Genomic DNA, 21,655 nt, shown 5'->3' with positions numbered 1-21,655 from the left:
CCCCCCACACAGCCAGCCCTGTCAGTGCACCCCCACACAGCCAGCACTGTCAGTGCTCCCACCACACAGTCAGCACTGTCAGTGCACCCCCACAATTCCAGCACTGTCAGTGCTCCCAACACACAGCCAGCACTGTCAGTGCTTCCACCACTGTCAGTGCTTCCACCACACAGCCAGCACTGTCCGTGCTCCCCCGCACAGCCAGCACTGTCAGTGCTCCCACCACACAGCCAGCACAGTCAGTGCTCCCCCACACAGCTAGCACTGACAGTGCTACCCCACACAGTCAGCACTGTCAGTGCTCCCCCCACACAGCCAGCACTGTCAGTGCTCCCACACACAGCCAGCACTGTCAGTGCTCCCCCACACAGCAAGCACTGTCAGGGCTCCACCCTCACAGCCAGCACTGTCAGTGCTCCCACCACACAGCCAGCACTGTCAGTGCTCCCCCACACAGCCAGCACTGTCAGTGCTCCCATCACACAGACTGCACTGTCAGTGCTCCAAACACAGCCAGCACTGTCAGTGCTCCCCCACACAGCCACCACTGTCAGTGTTCCTACCACACAGCCAGCACTGTCAGTGCTCCCACCACAAAGCCAGCACTGCCAGTGCTCCCCACACACAGCCAGCACTGTCAGTGCTCCCACCACACAGCCCGCACTGTCAGTGCTCCCACCACAGAGCCAGCACTGTCAGTGCTCCCCCCACACAGCCAGCACTGTCAGTGCTCCCCCCACACAGCCAGCACTGTCAGTGCTCCCCCCACACAGCCAGCCCTGTCAGTGCACCCCCACACAGCCAGCACTGTCAGTGCTCCCACCACACAGTCAGCACTGTCAGTGCACCCCCACACTGCCAGCACTGTCAGTGCTCCCAACACACAGCCAGCACTGTCAGTGCTTCCACCACGCAGCCAGCACTGTCAGTGCTCCCCCACACAGCCAGCACTGTCAGTGCTCCCACACACAGCCAGCACTGTCAGTGCTCCACCCAGACAGCCAGCACTGTCAGTGCACCCCCACACAACCAGCACTGTCAATGCTCCCCACACAGCCAGCACTGTCAGTGCTCCCCCCACACAGCCAGCACTGTCAGTGCTCCCACCACACAGCCAGCACTGCCTGTGCTCCCCCACACAGCCAGCACTGTCAGTGCTCCCACCACACAGCCAGCACAGTCAGTGCTCCCACCACACTGCCAGCACTGTCAGTGCTCCTCCCACACAGCCAACACTGTCAGTGCTCCCAACACACAGCCAGCACTGTCAGTGCTCCCACCACACAGCCAGCACTGTCAGTGCTCCCCCACACAGCCAACACTGTCTGTGCTCCCCCACACAACCAGCACTGTCAGTGCTCCCCCACACAGCCAGCACTGTCAGTGCTCCCCCACACAGCCAACACTGTCTGTGATCCCCCCACACAGCCAGCACTGTCAGTGCTCCCCCCACACAGCCAGCACTGTCAGTGCTCCGCCCACACAGCCAGCACTGTCAGTGCTCCCACCACACAGCCAGCACTGTCAGTGCTCCCACCACACAGCCAGCACTGTCAGTGCTCCACCCACACAGCCAGCACTGTCAGTGCTCCCACCACACAGCCAGCACTGTTAGTGCGCCGCCCCCACAGCCAGCACTGTCAGTGCTCCCCCCACACAGCCAGCACTGTCAGTGCTCCGACCACACAGCCAGCACTGTCAGTGCTCCCCCCACACAGCCAGCACTGTCAGTGCTCCCCACAGACAGCCAGCACTGTCAGTGCTTTCCCCACACAGCCAGCACTGTCAGTGCTCCCACCACACAGCCAGCACTGTCAGTGCTACCACCACACAGCCAGCAATGTCAGTGCTCTCCCCACACAGCCAGCACTGTCATTGCTCCACCCTCACAGCCAGCACTGTCAGTGCTCCCACCACACAGCCAGCACTGTCAGTGCTCCCCCACACAGCCAGCACTGTCAGTGCTCCCCCCACACAGTCAGCACTGTCAGTGCTCCCCCCACACAGCCAGCACTGTCAGTGCTCCCCGCACACATCCAGCACTGTCAGTGCTTCCACCACACAGCCGGCACTCTCAGTGCTCCCACCACACAGCTAGCACTGTCAGTGCTCCCCCCACACAGCCAGCACTGTCAGTGCTCCCACCACACAGCCGGCACTGTCAGTGCTCCCACCACACAGCCAGCACTGTCAGTGCTCCCCCCACACAGCCAGCACTGTCAGTGATCCCCCACACAGCCAGCACTGTCAGTGCTCCAACCACACAGCCAGCACTGTCAGTGCTACCCCCACACAGCCAGCACTGTCAGTGCTCCCCCACACAGCCAGCACTGTCAGTGCTTCTCCCACACAGCCAGCACTGTCAGTGCTCCCACCACACAGCCAGCACTGTCAGTGCTCCCACCACACAGCCAGCACTGTCAGTGCTCCCCCCACACAGCCAGCACTGTCAGTGCTCCACCCTCACAGCCAGCACTGTCAGCGCTCCCACCACACAGCCAGCACTGTCAGTGCTCCCCCACACAGCCAGCACTGTCAGTGCTCCCCCCACACAGCCAGCACTGTCAGTGCTCCCCCCACATAGCCATCACTGTCAGTGCTCCCACCACACAGCCAGCACTGTCAGTGCTCCCCCCACACAGCCAGCACTGTCAGTGCTCCCACCACACAGCCGGCACTGTCAGTGCTCCCACCACACAGCCAGCACTGTCAGTGCTCCCCCACACAGCCAGCACTGTCAGTGCTCCCCTACACAGCCAGCACTGTCAGTGCTCCCACCACACAGCCAACACTGTCAGTGCTCCCACCACACAGCCAGCACTGTCAGTGCTCCCCCCACACAGCCAACACTGTCAGTGCTCCCACCACACAGCCAGCACTGTCAGTGCACCCACCACACAGCCAGCACTGTCAGTGCTCCCCACACACAGCCAACACTGTCTGTGCTCCCCCACACAGCCAGCACTGTCAGTGCTCCCCCACCCAGCCAGCACTGTCAGTGCTCCCCCACACAGCCAACACTGTCTGTGCTCCCCCCACACAGCCAGCACTGCCAGTGCTCCCCCCACACAGCCAGCACTGTCAGTGCTCCGCCCACACAGCCAGCACTCTCAGTGCTCCCACTACACAGCCAGCACTGTCAGTGCTTCCACCACACAGCCAGCACTGTCAGTGCTCCCACCACACAGCCAGCACTGTCAGTGCGGCCCCCCCACAGCCAGCACTGTCAGTGCTCCCCCCACACAGCCAGCACTGTCAGTGCTCCCCCACACAGCCAGCACTGTCAGTGCTCCCCCCACACAGCCAGCACTGTCAGTGCTCCCACCACACAGTCAGCACTGTCAGTGCTCCCCACACACAGCCAGCACTGTCAGTTCTTTCCCCACACAGCCAGCACTGTCAGTGCTCCCACCAGGCAGCCAGCACTGTCAGTGCTCCCACCACACAGCCAGCACTGTCAGTGCTCCCCCACACAGCCAGCACTGTCAGTGCTCCCACCACACAGCCAGCACTGTCAGTGCTCCCACCACACAGCCAGCACTGTCAGTGCTCCCCCCACACAGCCAACACTGTCAGTGCTCCCAACACACAGCCAGCACTGTCAGTGCTCCCACCACACAGCCAGCACTGTCAGTGCTCCCCCACACAGCCAACACTGTCTGTGCTCCCCCACACAACCAGCACTGTCAGTGCTCCCCCACACAGCCAGCACTGTCAGTGCTCCCACCACACAGCCAGCACTGTCAGTGCTCCCACCACACAGCCAGCACTGTCAGTGCTCCCCCCACACAGCCAACACTGTCAGTGCTCCCAACACACAGCCAGCACTGTCAGTGCTCCCACCACACAGCCAGCACTGTCAGTGCTCCCCCACACAGCCAACACTGTCTGTGCTCCCCCACACAGCCAGCACTGTCAGTGCGCCCCCCCACAGCCAGCACTGTCAGTGCTCCCCCACACAGCCAACACTGTCTGTGCTCCCCCCACACAGCCAGCACTGTCAGTGCTCCCCCCACACAGCCAGCACTGTCAGTGCTCCGCCCACACAGCCAGCACTGTCAGTGCTCCCACCACACAGCCAGCACTGTCAGTGTTCCCACCACACAGCCAGCACTGTCAGTGCTCCCCCACACAGCCAGCACTGTCAGTGCTCCCACCACACTGCCAGCACTGTCAGTGCGCCCCCCCCCCCCACAGCCAGCACTGTGAGAACTCCCCCCACACAGCCAGCACTGTCAGTGCTCCGACCACACAGCCAGCACTGTCAGTGCTCCCCCCACAAAGCCAGCACTGTCAGTGCTCCCCACACACAGCCAGCACTGTCAGTGCTTTCCCCACACAGCCAGCACTCAGTGCTCCCACCACACAGCCAGCACTGTCAGTGCTCCCCCCACACAGCCAGCACTGTCAGTGCTCCACCCTCACAGTCAGCACTGTCTGCGCTCCCACCACACAGCCAGCACTGTCAGTGCTCCCCCACACAGCCAGCACTGTCAGTGCTCCCCCCACACAGCCAGCACTTTCAGTGCTCCCCCCACATTGCCAACACTTCAGTGCTCCCCCCACGCAGCCAGCACTGTCAGTGCTCCCACCACACAGCCGGCACTGTCAGCGCTCCCACCACACAGCCAGCACTGTCAGTGCTCCCACCACACAGCCAGCACTGTCAGTGCTCCCACCACACAGCCAGCACTGTCAGTGCTCCCCCACACAGCCAGAACTGTCAGTGATCCATCCTCACATCCAGCACTGTCAGTGCTCCCACCACACAGACAGCACTGTCAGTGCTCCCCACACAGCCAGCACTGTCAGTGCTCCCCCCACACAGCCAGCACTGTCAGTGCTCCCCCCACACAGCCAGAACCTGTCAGTGCTCCCCCTCACACAGCCAGCACTGTCAGTGCTCCCCGCACACAGCCAGCACTGTCAGTGCTCCCACCACACAGCCAGCACTGTCAGTGCTCCCACCACACAGCCAGCACTGTCAGTGCTCCCCTACACAGCCAGCACTGTCAGTGCTCCCCCACACAGCCAGCACTGTCAGTGTTCCTACCACACAGCCAGCACTGTCAGTGCTCCCACCACAAAGCCAGCACTGCCAGTGCTCCCCACACACAGCTAGCACTGTCAGTGCTCCCACCACACAGCCCGCACTGTCAGTGCTCCCACCACAGAGCCAGCACTGTCAGTGCTCCCCCACACAGCCAGCACTGTCAGTGCTCCCCCCACACAGCCAGAACTGTCAGTGCTCCCCCCACACAGCCAGCCCTGTCAGTGCACCCCCACACAGCCAGCACTGTCAGTGCTCCCACCACACAGTCAGCACTGTCAGTGCACCCCCACACTGCCAGCACTGTCAGTGCTCCCAACACACAGCCAGCACTGTCAGTGCTTCCACCACTGTCAGTGCTTCCACCACACAGCCAGCACTGTCCGTGCTCCCCCGCACAGCCAGCACTGTCAGTGCTCCCACCACACAGCCAGCACAGTCAGTGCTCCCCCACACAGCTAGCACTGACAGTGCTCCCCCCACACAGCCAGCACTGTCAGTGCTCCCACACACAGCCAGCACTGTCAGTGCTCCCCCACACAGCAAGCACTGTCAGTGCTCCACCCTCACAGCCAGCACTGTCAGTGCTCCCACCACACAGCCAGCACTGTCAGTGCTCCCCCACACAGCCAGCACTGTCAGTGCTCCCATCACACAGACTGCACTGTCAGTGCTCCAAACACAGCCAGCACTGTCAGTGCTCCCCCACACAGCCACCACTGTCAGTGTTCCTACCACACAGCCAGCACTGTCAGTGCTCCCACCACAAAGCCAGCACTGCCAGTGCTCCCCACACACAGCCAGCACTGTCAGTGCTCCCACCACACAGCCCGCACTGTCAGTGCTCCCACCACAGAGCCAGCACTGTCAGTGCTCCCCCCACACAGCCAGCACTGTCAGTGCTCCCCCCACACAGCCAGCACTGTCAGTGCTCCCCCCACACAGCCAGCCCTGTCAGTGCACCGCCACACAGCCAGCACTGTCAGTGCTCCCACCACACAGTCAGCACTGTCAGTGCACCCCCACACTGCCAGCACTGTCAGTGCTCCCAACACACAGCCAGCACTGTCAGTGCTTCCACCACACAGCCAGCACTGTCAGTGCTCCCCCACACAGCCAGCACTGTCAGTGCTCCCACACACAGCCAGCACTGTCAGTGCTCCACCCAGACAGCCAGCACTGTCAGTGCACCCCCACACAACCAGCACTGTCAATGCTCCCCACACAGCCAGCACTGTCAGTGCTCCCCCCACACAGCCAGCACTGTCAGTGCTCCCACCACACAGCCAGCACTGCCTGTGCTCCCCCACACAGCCAGCACTGTCAGTGCTCCCAATACACAGCCAGCACAGTCAGTGCTCCCACCACACAGGCAGCACTGTCAGTGCTCCTCCCACACAGCCAACACTGTCAGTGCTCCCAACACACAGCCAGCACTGTCAGTGCTCCCACCACACAGCCAGCACTGTCAGTGCTCCCCCACACAGCCAACACTGTCTGTGCTCCCCCACACAACCAGCACTGTCAGTGCTCCCCCACACAGCCAGCACTGTCAGTGCTCCCCCACACAGCCAACAGTGTCTGTGCTCCCCCCACACAGCCAGCACTGTCAGTGCTCCCCCCACACAGCCAGCACTGTCAGTGCTCCGCCCACACAGCCAGCACTGTCAGTGCTCCCACCACACAGCCAGCACTGTCAGTGCTTTCCCCACACAGCCAGCACTGTCAGTGCTCCCACCACACAGCCAGCACTGTCAGTGCTACCACCACACAGCCAGCAATGTCAGTGCTCTCCCCACACAGCCAGCACTGTCAGTGCTCCACCCTCACAGCCAGCACTGTCAGTGCTCCCACCACACAGCCAGCACTGTCAGTGCTCCCCCACACAGCCAGCACTGTCAGTGCTCCCCCCACACAGTCAGCACTGTCAGTGCTCCCCCCACACAGCCAGCACTGTCAGTGCTCCCCGCACACAGCCAGCACTGTCAGTGCTTCCACCACACAGCCGGCACTCTCAGTGCTCCCACCACACAGCTAGCACTGTCAGTGCTCCCACCACAAAGCCAGCACTGCCAGTGCTCCCCACACACAGCTAGCACTGTCAGTGCTCCCACCACACAGCCCGCACTGTCAGTGCTCCCACCACAGAGCCAGCACTGTCAGTGCTCCCCCACACAGCCAGCACTGTCAGTGCTCCCCCCACACAGCCAGAACTGTCAGTGCTCCCCCCACACAGCCAGCCCTGTCAGTGCACCCCCACACAGCCAGCACTGTCAGTGCTCCCACCACACAGTCAGCACTGTCAGTGCACTCCCACACTGCCAGCACTGTCAGTGCTCCCAACACACAGCCAGCACTGTCAGTGCTTCCACCACTGTCAGTGCTTCCACCACACAGCCAGCACTGTCCGTGCTCCCCCGCACAGCCAGCACTGTCAGTGCTCCCACCACACAGCCAGCACAGTCAGTGCTCCCCCACACAGCTAGCACTGACAGTGCTACCCCACACAGTCAGCACTGTCAGTGCTCCCCCCACACAGCCAGCACTGTCAGTGCTCCCACACACAGCCAGCACTGTCAGTGCTCCCCCACACAGCAAGCACTGTCAGTGCTCCACCCTCACAGCCAGCACTGTCAGTGCTCCCACCACACAGCCAGCACTGCCAGTGCTCCCCCACACAGCCAGCACTGTCAGTGCTCCCATCACACAGACTGCACTGTCAGTGCTCCAAACACAGCCAGCACTGTCAGTGCTCCCCCACACAGCCACCACTGTCAGTGTTCCTACCACACAGCCAGCACTGTCAGTGCTCACACCACAAAGCCAGCACTGCCAGTGCTCCCCACACACAGCCAGCACTGTCAGTGCTCCCACCACACAGCCCGCACTGTCAGTGCTCCCACCACAGAGCCAGCACTGTCAGTGCTCCCCCCACACAGCCAGCACTGTCAGTGCTCCCCCCACACAGCCAGCACTGTCAGTGCTCCCCCCACACAGCCAGCCCTGTCAGTGCACCGCCACACAGCCAGCACTGTCAGTGCTCCCACCACACAGTCAGCACTGTCAGTGCACCCCCACACTGCCAGCACTGTCAGTGCTCCCAACACACAGCCAGCACTGTCAGTGCTTCCACCACACAGCCAGCACTGTCAGTGCTCCCCCACACAGCCAGCACTGTCAGTGCTCCCACACACAGCCAGCACTGTCAGTGCTCCACCCAGACAGCCAGCACTGTCAGTGCACCCCCACACAACCAGCACTGTCAATGCTCCCCACACAGCCAGCACTGTCAGTGCTCCCCCCACACAGCCAGCACTGTCAGTGCTCCCACCACACAGCCAGCACTGCCTGTGCTCCCCCACACAGCCAGCACTGTCAGTGCTCCCAATACACAGCCAGCACAGTCAGTGCTCCCACCACACAGCCAGCACTGTCAGTGCTCCTCCCACACAGCCAACACTGTCAGTGCTCCCAACACACAGCCAGCACTGTCAGTGCTCCCACCACACAGCCAGCACTGTCAGTGCTCCACCACACAGCCAACACTGTCTGTGCTCCCCCACACAACCAGCACTGTCAGTGCTCCCCCACACAGCCAGCACTGTCAGTGCTCCCCCACACAGCCAACACTGTCTGTGCTCCCCCCACACAGCCAGCACTGTCAGTGCTCCCCCACACAGCCAACACTGTCTGTGCTCCCCCACACAACCAGCACTGTCAGTGCTCCCCCACACAGCCAGCACTGTCAGTGCTCCCCCACACAGCCAACAGTGTCTGTGCTCCCCCCACACAGCCAGCACTGTCAGTGCTCCCCCCACACAGCCAGCACTGTCAGTGCTCCGCCCACACAGCCAGCACTGTCAGTGCTCCCACCACACAGCCAGCACTGTCAGTGCTTTCCCCACACAGCCAGCACTGTCAGTGCTCCCACCACACAGCCAGCACTGTCAGTGCTACCACCACACAGCCAGCAATGTCAGTGCTCTCCCCACACAGCCAGCACTGTCAGTGCTCCACCCTCACAGCCAGCACTGTCAGTGCTCCCACCACACAGCCAGCACTGTCAGTGCTCCCCCACACAGCCAGCACTGTCAGTGCTCCCCCCACACAGTCAGCACTGTCAGTGCTCCCCCCACACAGCCAGCACTGTCAGTGCTCCCCGCACACAGCCAGCACTGTCAGTGCTTCCACCACACAGCCGGCACTCTCAGTGCTCCCACCACACAGCTAGCACTGTCAGTGCTCCCACCACAAAGCCAGCACTGCCAGTGCTCCCCACACACAGCTAGCACTGTCAGTGCTCCCACCACACAGCCCGCACTGTCAGTGCTCCCACCACAGAGCCAGCACTGTCAGTGCTCCCCCACACAGCCAGCACTGTCAGTGCTCCCCCCACACAGCCAGAACTGTCAGTGCTCCCCCCACACAGCCAGCCCTGTCAGTGCACCCCCACACAGCCAGCACTGTCAGTGCTCCCACCACACAGTCAGCACTGTCAGTGCACTCCCACACTGCCAGCACTGTCAGTGCTCCCAACACACAGCCAGCACTGTCAGTGCTTCCACCACTGTCAGTGCTTCCACCACACAGCCAGCACTGTCCGTGCTCCCCCGCACAGCCAGCACTGTCAGTGCTCCCACCACACAGCCAGCACAGTCAGTGCTCCCCCACACAGCTAGCACTGACAGTGCTACCCCACACAGTCAGCACTGTCAGTGCTCCCCCCACACAGCCAGCACTGTCAGTGCTCCCACACACAGCCAGCACTGTCAGTGCTCCCCCACACAGCAAGCACTGTCAGTGCTCCACCCTCACAGCCAGCACTGTCAGTGCTCCCACCACACAGCCAGCACTGCCAGTGCTCCCCCACACAGCCAGCACTGTCAGTGCTCCCATCACACAGACTGCACTGTCAGTGCTCCAAACACAGCCAGCACTGTCAGTGCTCCCCCACACAGCCACCACTGTCAGTGTTCCTACCACACAGCCAGCACTGTCAGTGCTCACACCACAAAGCCAGCACTGCCAGTGCTCCCCACACACAGCCAGCACTGTCAGTGCTCCCACCACACAGCCCGCACTGTCAGTGCTCCCACCACAGAGCCAGCACTGTCAGTGCTCCCCCCACACAGCCAGCACTGTCAGTGCTCCCCCCACACAGCCAGCACTGTCAGTGCTCCCCCCACACAGCCAGCCCTGTCAGTGCACCGCCACACAGCCAGCACTGTCAGTGCTCCCACCACACAGTCAGCACTGTCAGTGCACCCCCACACTGCCAGCACTGTCAGTGCTCCCAACACACAGCCAGCACTGTCAGTGCTTCCACCACACAGCCAGCACTGTCAGTGCTCCCCCACACAGCCAGCACTGTCAGTGCTCCCACACACAGCCAGCACTGTCAGTGCTCCACCCAGACAGCCAGCACTGTCAGTGCACCCCCACACAACCAGCACTGTCAATGCTCCCCACACAGCCAGCACTGTCAGTGCTCCCCCCACACAGCCAGCACTGTCAGTGCTCCCACCACACAGCCAGCACTGCCTGTGCTCCCCCACACAGCCAGCACTGTCAGTGCTCCCAATACACAGCCAGCACAGTCAGTGCTCCCACCACACAGCCAGCACTGTCAGTGCTCCTCCCACACAGCCAACACTGTCAGTGCTCCCAACACACAGCCAGCACTGTCAGTGCTCCCACCACACAGCCAGCACTGTCAGTGCTCCCCCACACAGCCAACACTGTCTGTGCTCCCCCACACAACCAGCACTGTCAGTGCTCCCCCACACAGCCAGCACTGTCAGTGCTCCCCCACACAGCCAACACTGTCTGTGCTCCCCCCACACAGCCAGCACTGTCAGTGCTCCCCCACACAGCCAGCACTGTCAGTGCTCCGCCCACACAGCCAGCACTGTCAGTGCTCCCACCACACAGCCAGCACTGTCAGTGCTTTCCCCACACAGCCAGCACTGTCAGTGCTCCCACCACACAGCCAGCACTGTCAGTGCTACCACCACACAGCCAGCAATGTCAGTGCTCTCCCCACACAGCCAGCACTGTCAGTGCTCCACCCTCACAGCCAGCACTGTCAGTGCTCCCACCACACAGCCAGCACTGTCAGTGCTCCCCCACACAGCCAGCACTGTCAGTGCTCCCCCCACACAGTCAGCACTGTCAGTGCTCCCCCCACACAGCCAGCACTGTCAGTGCTCCCCGCACACAGCCAGCACTGTCAGTGCTTCCACCACACAGCCGGCACTCTCAGTGCTCCCACCACACAGCTAGCACTGTCAGTGCTCCCCCCACACAGCCAGCACTGTCAGTGCTCCCACCACACAGCCGGCACTGTCAGTGCTCCCACCACACAGCCAGCACTGTCAGTGCTCCCCCCACACAGCCAGCACTGTCAGTGATCCCCCACACAGCCAGCACTGTCAGTGCTCCAACCACACAGCCAGCACTGTCAGTGCTCCCCCCACACAGCCAGCACTGTCAGTGCTCCCCCACACAGCCAGCACTGTCAGTGCTTCTCCCACACAGCCAGCACTGTCAGTGCTCCCACCACACAGCCAGCACTGTCAGTGCTCCCACCACACAGCCAGCACTGTCAGTGCTCCCCCCACACAGCCAGCACTGTCAGTGCTCCACCCTCACAGCCAGCACTGTCAGCGCTCCCACCACACAGCCAGCACTGTCAGTGCTCCCCCACACAGCCAGCACTGTCAGTGCTCCCCCCACACAGCCAGCACTGTCAGTGCTCCCCCCACATAGCCATCACTGTCAGTGCTCCCCCCACACAGCCAGCACTGTCAGTGCTCCCACCACACAGCCGGCACTGTCAGCGCTCCCACCACACAGCCAGCACTGTCAGTGCTCCCCCCACACAGCCAGCACTGTCAGTGCTCCCACCACACAGCCGGCACTGTCAGTGCTCCCACCACACAGCCAGCACTGTCAGTGCTCCCCCCACACAGCCAGCACTGTCAGTGCTCCCCTACACAGCCAGCACTGTCAGTGCTCCCACCACACAGCCAACACTGTCAGTGCTCCCACCACACAGCCAGCACTGTCAGTGCTCCCCCCACACAGCCAACACTGTCAGTGCTCCCACCACACAGCCAGCACTGTCAGTGCACCCACCACACAGCCAGCACTGTCAGTGCTCCCCCCACACAGCCAGCACTGTCAGTGCTCCCACCACACAGCCGGCACTGTCAGCGCTCCCACCACACAGCCAGCACTGTCAGTGCTCCCCCCACACAGCCAGCACTGTCAGTGCTCCCACCACACAGCCGGCACTGTCAGTGCTCCCACCACACAGCCAGCACTGTCAGTGCTCCCCCCACACAGCCAGCACTGTCAGTGCTCCCCTACACAGCCAGCACTGTCAGTGCTCCCACCACACAGCCAACACTGTCAGTGCTCCCACCACACAGCCAGCACTGTCAGTGCTCCCCCCACACAGCCAACACTGTCAGTGCTCCCACCACACAGCCAGCACTGTCAGTGCACCCACCACACAGCCAGCACTGTCAGTGCTCCCCCCACACAGCCAACACTGTCTGTGCTCCCCCACACAGCCAGCACTGTCAGTGCTCCCCCACCCAGCCAGCACTGTCAGTGCTCCCCCACACAGCCAACACTGTCTGTGCTCCCCCCACACAGCCAGCACTGTCAGTGCTCCCCCCCCACACAGCCAGCACTGTCAGTGCTCCGCCCACACAGCCAGCACTGTCAGTGCTCCCACTACACAGCCAGCACTGTCAGTGCTCCCACCACACAGCCAGCACTGTCAGTGCTCCCCCACACAGCCAGCACTATCAGTGCTCCCCCCACACAGCCAGCACTGTCAGTGCTCCCCCACACGGCCAGCACTGTTAGTGCACCCCCCACACAGCCAGCACTGTCAGTGCTCCCCCCACACAGCCAGCACTGTCAGTGCGCCCCCCCCCCACAGCCAGCACTGTCAGTGCTCCCCCCACACAGCCAGCACTGTCAGTGCTCCCCCACACAGCCAGCACTGTCAGTGCTCCCCCACACAGCCAACACTGTCAGTGCTCCCAACACACAGCCAGCACTGTCAGTGCTCCCACCACACAGCCAGCACTGTCAGTGCTCCCCCACACAGCCAACACTGTCTGTGCTCCCCCACACAACCAGAACTGTCAGTGCTCCCCCACACAGCCAGCACTGTCAGTGCTCCCCCACACAGCCAACACTGTCTGTGCTCCCCTCACACAGCCAGCACTGTCAGTGCTCCCCCCACACAGCCAGCACTGTCAGTGCTCCCCCCACACAGCCAGCACTGTCAGTGCTCCGCCCACACAGCCAGCACTGTCAGTGCTCCCACCACACAGCCAGCACTGTCAGTGCTTTCCCCACACAGCCAGCACTGTCAGTGCTCCCACCACACAGCCAGCACTGTCAGTGCTACCACCACACAGCCAGCAATGTCAGTGCTCTCCCCACACAGCCAGCACTGTCAGTGCTCCACCCTCACAGCCAGCACTGTCAGTGCTCCCACCACACAGCCAGCACTGTCAGTGCTCCCCCACACAGCCAGCACTGTCAGTGCTCCCCCCACACAGTCAGCACTGTCAGTGCTCCCCCCACACAGCCAGCACTGTCAGTGCTCCCCGCACACAGCCAGCACTGTCAGTGCTTCCACCACACAGCCGGCACTCTCAGTGCTCCCACCACACAGCTAGCACTGTCAGTGCTCCCACCACAAAGCCAGCACTGCCAGTGCTCCCCACACACAGCTAGCACTGTCAGTGCTCCCACCACACAGCCCGCACTGTCAGTGCTCCCACCACAGAGCCAGCACTGTCAGTGCTCCCCCACACAGCCAGCACTGTCAGTGCTCCCCCCACACAGCCAGAACTGTCAGTGCTCCCCCCACACAGCCAGCCCTGTCAGTGCACCCCCACACAGCCAGCACTGTCAGTGCTCCCACCACACAGTCAGCACTGTCAGTGCACTCCCACACTGCCAGCACTGTCAGTGCTCCCAACACACAGCCAGCACTGTCAGTGCTTCCACCACTGTCAGTGCTTCCACCACACAGCCAGCACTGTCCGTGCTCCCCCGCACAGCCAGCACTGTCAGTGCTCCCACCACACAGCCAGCACAGTCAGTGCTCCCCCACACAGCTAGCACTGACAGTGCTACCCCACACAGTCAGCACTGTCAGTGCTCCCCCCACACAGCCAGCACTGTCAGTGCTCCCACACACAGCCAGCACTGTCAGTGCTCCCCCACACAGCAAGCACTGTCAGTGCTCCACCCTCACAGCCAGCACTGTCAGTGCTCCCACCACACAGCCAGCACTGCCAGTGCTCCCCCACACAGCCAGCACTGTCAGTGCTCCCATCACACAGACTGCACTGTCAGTGCTCCAAACACAGCCAGCACTGTCAGTGCTCCCCCACACAGCCACCACTGTCAGTGTTCCTACCACACAGCCAGCACTGTCAGTGCTCACACCACAAAGCCAGCACTGCCAGTGCTCCCCACACACAGCCAGCACTGTCAGTGCTCCCACCACACAGCCCGCACTGTCAGTGCTCCCACCACAGAGCCAGCACTGTCAGTGCTCCCCCCACACAGCCAGCACTGTCAGTGCTCCCCCCACACAGCCAGCACTGTCAGTGCTCCCCCCACACAGCCAGCCCTGTCAGTGCACCGCCACACAGCCAGCACTGTCAGTGCTCCCACCACACAGTCAGCACTGTCAGTGCACCCCCACACTGCCAGCACTGTCAGTGCTCCCAACACACAGCCAGCACTGTCAGTGCTTCCACCACACAGCCAGCACTGTCAGTGCTCCCCCACACAGCCAGCACTGTCAGTGCTCCCACACACAGCCAGCACTGTCAGTGCTCCACCCAGACAGCCAGCACTGTCAGTGCACCCCCACACAACCAGCACTGTCAATGCTCCCCACACAGCCAGCACTGTCAGTGCTCCCCCCACACAGCCAGCACTGTCAGTGCTCCCACCACACAGCCAGCACTGCCTGTGCTCCCCCACACAGCCAGCACTGTCAGTGCTCCCAATACACAGCCAGCACAGTCAGTGCTCCCACCACACAGCCAGCACTGTCAGTGCTCCTCCCACACAGCCAACACTGTCAGTGCTCCCAACACACAGCCAGCACTGTCAGTGCTCCCACCACACAGCCAGCACTGTCAGTGCTCCCCCACACAGCCAACACTGTCTGTGCTCCCCCACACAACCAGCACTGTCAGTGCTCCCCCACACAGCCAGCACTGTCAGTGCTCCCCCACACAGCCAACACTGTCTGTGCTCCCCCCACACAGCCAGCACTGTCAGTGCTCCCCCACACAGCCAGCACTGTCAGTGCTCCGCCCACACAGCCAGCACTGTCAGTGCTCCCACCACACAGCCAGCACTGTCAGTGCTTTCCCCACACAGCCAGCACTGTCAGTGCTCCCACCACACAGCCAGCACTGTCAGTGCTACCACCACACAGCCAGCAATGTCAGTGCTCTCCCCACACAGCCAGCACTGTCAGTGCTCCACCCTCACAGCCAGCACTGTCAGTGCTCCCACCACACAGCCAGCACTGTCAGTGCTCCCCCACACAGCCAGCACTGTCAGTGCTCCCCCCACACAGTCAGCACTGTCAGTGCTCCCCCCACACAGCCAGCACTGTCAGTGCTCCCCGCACACAGCCAGCACTGTCAGTGCTTCCACCACACAGCCGGCACTCTCAGTGCTCCCACCACACAGCTAGCACTGTCAGTGCTCCCCCCACACAGCCAGCACTGTCAGTGCTCCCACCACACAGCCGGCACTGTCAGTGCTCCCACCACACAGCCAGCACTGTCAGTGCTCCCCCCACACAGCCAGCACTGTCAGTGATCCCCCACACAGCCAGCACTGTCAGTGCTCCAACCACACAGCCAGCACTGTCAGTGCTCCCCCCACACAGCCAGCACTGTCAGTGCTCCCCCACACAGCCAGCACTGTCAGTGCTTCTCCCACACAGCCAGCACTGTCAGTGCTCCCACCACACAGCCAGCACTGTCAGTGCTCCCACCACACAGCCAGCACTGTCAGTGCTCCCCCCACACAGCCAGCACTGTCAGTGCTCCACCCTCACAGCCAGCACTGTCAGCGCTCCCACCACACAGCCAGCACTGTCAGTGCTCCCCCACACAGCCAGCACTGTCAGTGCTCCCCCCACACAGCCAGCACTGTCAGTGCTCCCCCCACATAGCCATCACTGTCAGTGCTCCCCCCACACAGCCAGCACTGTCAGTGCTCCCACCACACAGCCGGCACTGTCAGCGCTCCCACCACACAGCCAGCACTGTCAGTGCTCCCCCCACACAGCCAGCACTGTCAGTGCTCCCACCACACAGCCGGCACTGTCAGTGCTCCCACCACACAGCCAGCACTGTCAGTGCTCCCCCCACACAGCCAGCACTGTCAGTGCTCCCCTACACAGCCAGCACTGTCAGTGCTCCCACCACACAGCCAACACTGTCAGTGCTCCCACCACACAGCCAGCACTGTCAGTGCTCCCCCCACACAGCCAACACTGTCAGTGCTCCCACCACACAGCCAGCACTGTCAGTGCACCCACCACACAGCCAGCACTGTCAGTGCTCCCCCCACACAGCCAGCACTGTCAGTGCTCCCACCACACAGCCGGCACTGTCAGCGCTCCCACCACACAGCCAGCACTGTCAGTGCTCCCCCCACACAGCCAGCACTGTCAGTGCTCCCACCACACAGCCGGCACTGTCAGTGCTCCCACCACACAGCCAGCACTGTCAGTGCTCCCCCCACACAGCCAGCACTGTCAGTGCTCCCCTACACAGCCAGCACTGTCAGTGCTCCCACCACACAGCCAACACTGTCAGTGCTCCCACCACACAGCCAGCACTGTCAGTGCTCCCCCCACACAGCCAACACTGTCAGTGCTCCCACCACACAGCCAGCACTGTCAGTGCACCCACCACACAGCCAGCACTGTCAGTGCTCCCCCCACACAGCCAACACTGTCTGTGCTCCCCCACACAGCCAGCACTGTCAGTGCTCCCCCACCCAGCCAGCACTGTCAGTGCTCCCCCACACAGCCAACACTGTCTGTGCTCCCCCCACACAGCCAGCACTGTCAGTGCTCCCCCCCCACACAGCCAGCACTGTCAGTGCTCCGCCCACACAGCCAGCACTGTCAGTGCTCCCACTACACAGCCAGCACTGTCAGTGCTCCCACCACACAGCCAGCACTGTCAGTGCTCCCCCACACAGCCAGCACTATCAGTGCTCCCCCCACACAGCCAGCACTGTCAGTGCTCCCCCACACGGCCAGCACTGTTAGTGCACCCCCCACACAGCCAGCACTGTCAGTGCTCCCCCCACACAGCCAGCACTGTCAGTGCGCCCCCCCCCACAGCCAGCACTGTCAGTGCTCCCCCCACACAGCCAGCACTGTCAGTGCTCCCCCACACAGCCAGCACTGTCAGTGCTCCCCCACACAGCCAACACTGTCAGTGCTCCCAACACACAGCCAGCACTGTCAGTGCTCCCACCACACAGCCAGCACTGTCAGTGCTCCCCCACACAGCCAACACTGTCTGTGCTCCCCCACACAACCAGAACTGTCAGTGCTCCCCCACACAGCCAGCACTGTCAGTGCTCCCCCACACAGCCAACACTGTCTGTGCTCCCCTCACACAGCCAGCACTGTCAGTGCTCCCCCCACACAGCCAGCACTGTCAGTGCTCCGCCCACACAGCCAGCACTGTCAGTGCTCCCACCACACAGCCAGCACTGTCAGTGCTCCCACCACACAGCCAGCACTGTCAGTGCTCCACCCACACAGGCAGCACTGTCAGTGCTCCCGCCACACAGCCAGCACTGTTAGTGCGCCGCCCCCACAGCCAGCACTGTCAGTGCTCCCCCCACACAGCCAGCACTGTCAGTGCTCCGACCACACAGCCAGCACTGTCAGTGCTCCCCCCACACAGCCAGCACTGTCAGTGCTCCCCACACACAGCCAGCACTGTCAGTGCTTTCCCCACACAGCCAGCACTGTCAGTGCTCCCACCACACAGCCAGCACTGTCAGTGCTACCACCACACAGCCAGCAATGTCAGTGCTCTCCCCACACAGCCAGCACTGTCAGTGCTCCACCCTCACAGCCAGCACTGTCAGTGCTCCCACCACACAGCCAGCACTGTCAGAGCTCCCCCACACAGCCAGCACTGTCAGTGCTCCCCCCACACAGTCAGCACTGTCAGTGCTTCCCCCACACAGCCAGCACTGTCAGTGCTCCCCGCACACAGCCAACACTGTCAGTGCTTCCACCACTCAGCCGGCACTCTCAGTGCTCCCACCACACAGCTAGCACTGTCAGTGCTCCCCCCACACAGCCAGCACTGTCAGTGCTCCCACCACACAGCCGGCACTGTCAGTGCTCCCACCACACAGCCAGCACTGTCAGTGCTCCCCCCACACAGCCAGCACTGTCAGTGATCCCCCACACAGCCAGCATTGTCAGTGCTCCGACCACACAGCCAGCACTGTCAGTGCTCCCCCCACACAGCCAGCACTGTCAGTGCTCCCCCCACACAGCCAGCACTGTCAGTGCTTCTCCCACACAGCCAGCACTGTCAGTGCTCCCACCACACAGCCAGCACTGTCAGTGCTCCCACCACACAACCAGCACTGTCAGTGCTCCCCCCACACAGCCAGCACTGTCAGTGCTCCACCCTCACAGCCAGCACTGTCAGCGCTCCCACCACACAGCCAGCACTGTCAGTGCTCCCCCACACAGCCAGCACTGTCAGTGCTCCCCCACACAGCCAGCACTGTCAGTGCTCCCCCCACATAGCCATCACTGTCAGTGCTCCCCCCACACAGCCAGCACTGTCAGTGCTCCCACCACACAGCCGGCACTGTCAGCGCTCCCACCACACAGCCAGCACTGTCAGTGCTCCCCCCACACAGCCAGCACTGTCAGTGCTCCCACCACACAGCCGGCACTGTCAGTGCTCCCACCACACAGCAAGCACTGTCAGTGCTCCCCCCACACAGCCAGCACTGTCAGTGCTCCACTACACAGCCAGCACTGTCAGTGCTCCCACCACACAGCCAACACTGTCAGTGCTCCCACCACACAGCCAGCACTGTCAGTGCTCCCCCACACAGCCAACATTGTCAGTGCTCCCACCACACAGCCAGCACTGTCAGTGCACCCACCACACAGCCAGCACTGTCAGTGCTCCCCCCACACAGCCAACACTGTCTGTGCTCCCCCACACAGCCAGCACTGTCAGTGCTCCCCCCACACAGCCAGCACTGTCAGTGCTCCCACCACACAGCCGGCACTGTCAGCGCTCCCACCACACAGCCAGCACTGTCAGTGCTCCCCCCACACAGCCAGCACTGTCAGTGCTCCCACCACACAGCCGGCACTGTCAGTGCTCCCACCACACAGCAAGCACTGTCAGTGCTCCCCCCACACAGCCAGCACTGTCAGTGCTCCACTACACAGCCAGCACTGTCAGTGCTCCCACCACACAGCCAACACTGTCAGTGCTCCCACCACACAGCCAGCACTGTCAGTGCTCCCCCCACACAGCCAACACTGTCAGTGCTCCCACCACACAGCCAGCACTGTCAGTGCACCCACCACACAGCCAGCACTGTCAGTGCTCCCCCACACAGCCAACACTGTCTGTGCTCCCCCACACAGCCAGCACTGTCAGTGCTCCCCCACCCAGCCAGCACTGTCAGTGCTCCCCCACACAGCCAACACTGTCTGTGCTCCCCCCACACAGCCAGCACTGTCAGTGCTCCCCCACACAGCCAGCACTGTCAGTGCTCCGCCCACACAGCCAGCACTGTCAGTGCTCCCACTACACAGCCAGCACTGTCAGAGCTCCCACCACACAGCAAGCACTGTCAGTGCTCCCACCACACAGCCAGCACTGTCAGTGCGCCCCCCCACAGCCAGCACTGTCAGTGCTCCCCCCACACAGCCAGCACTGTCAGTGCTCCCCCACACAGCCAGCACTGTCAGTGCTCCCCCCACACAGCCAGCACTGTCAGTGCTCCCACCACACAGTCAGCACTGTCAGTGCTCCCCACACAGCCAGCACTGTCAGTGCTCCCCCACACGGCCAGCACTGTTAGTGCACCCCCCACACAGCCAGCACTGTCAGTGCTCCCCCCACACAGCCAGCACTGTCAGTGCTCCCACCACACAGCCAGCACTGTCAGTGCTCCCCCACACAGCCAGCACTGTCAGTGCTCCCACCGCACCGCCAGCACTGCCAGTGCTCCCCCACACAGCCAGCACTGTCTATGCTCCTACCACACAGCCAGCACTGTCAGTGCTCCCACCACACACCCAGCACTCTCAGTGCTCCCACCACACAGCCAGCACTGTCAGTGCTCCCACCACACAGACAGCACTGTCAGTGCTCCCCCCACACAGCCAGCACTGTCAGTGCTCCCCCCATGCAGCCAGCACTGTCAGTGCTCCCCCCACACAGCCAGCACTCTCAGTGCTCCACCCACACAGCCAGCACTGTCAGTGCTCCCACCACACAGCCAGCACTGTCAGTGTTCCCGCCCACACAGCCAGCACTCTCAGTGCTCCCACACACAGCCAGCACTGTCAGTGCTCCCCCCACACAGCCAGCACTGTCAGTGCTCCCCTACACAGCCAGCACTGTCAGTGCTCCCCCACACAGCCAGCACTGTCAGTGCTCCCCCACACAGCCAACACTGTCTGTGCTCCCCTCACACAGCCAGCACTGTCAGTGCTCCCCCCACACAGCCAGCACTGTCAGTGCTCCGCCCACACAGCCAGCACTGTCAGTGCTCCCACCACACAGCCAGCACTGTCAGTGCTCCCACCACACAGCCAGCACTGTCAGTGCTCCACCCACACAGGCAGCACTGTCAGTGCTCCCGCCACACAGCCAGCACTGTTAGTGCGCCGCCCCCACAGCCAGCACTGTCAGTGCTCCCCCCACACAGCCAGCACTGTCAGTGCTCCGACCACACAGCCAGCACTGTCAGTGCTCCCCCCACACAGCCAGCACTGTCAGTGCTCCCCACACACAGCCAGCACTGTCAGTGCTTTCCCCACACAGCCAGCACTGTCAGTGCTCCCACCACACAGCCAGCACTGTCAGTGCTACCACCACACAGCCAGCAATGTCAGTGCTCTCCCCACACAGCCAGCACTGTCAGTGCTCCACCCTCACAGCCAGCACTGTCAGTGCTCCCACCACACAGCCAGCACTGTCAGTGCTCCCCCACACAGCCAGCACTGTCAGTGCTCCCCCCACACAGTCAGCACTGTCAGTGCTTCCCCCACACAGCCAGCACTGTCAGTGCTCCCCGCACACAGCCAACACTGTCAGTGCTTCCACCACTCAGCCGGCACTCTCAGTGCTCCCACCACACAGCTAGCACTGTCAGTGCTCCCCCCACACAGCCAGCACTGTCAGTGCTCCCACCACACAGCCGGCACTGTCAGTGCTCCCACCACACAGCCAGCACTGTCAGTGCTCCCCCCACACAGCCAGCACTGTCAGTGATCCCCCACACAGCCAG

Source organism: Scyliorhinus torazame, chromosome 5 (assembly GCF_047496885.1).
Source record: "Scyliorhinus torazame isolate Kashiwa2021f chromosome 5, sScyTor2.1, whole genome shotgun sequence".
Lineage (NCBI taxonomy): Eukaryota > Metazoa > Chordata > Chondrichthyes > Carcharhiniformes > Scyliorhinidae > Scyliorhinus > Scyliorhinus torazame.
The sequence above is the reverse complement of the archived record's forward strand: the minus strand, read 5'-3'. Positions refer to the sequence as shown.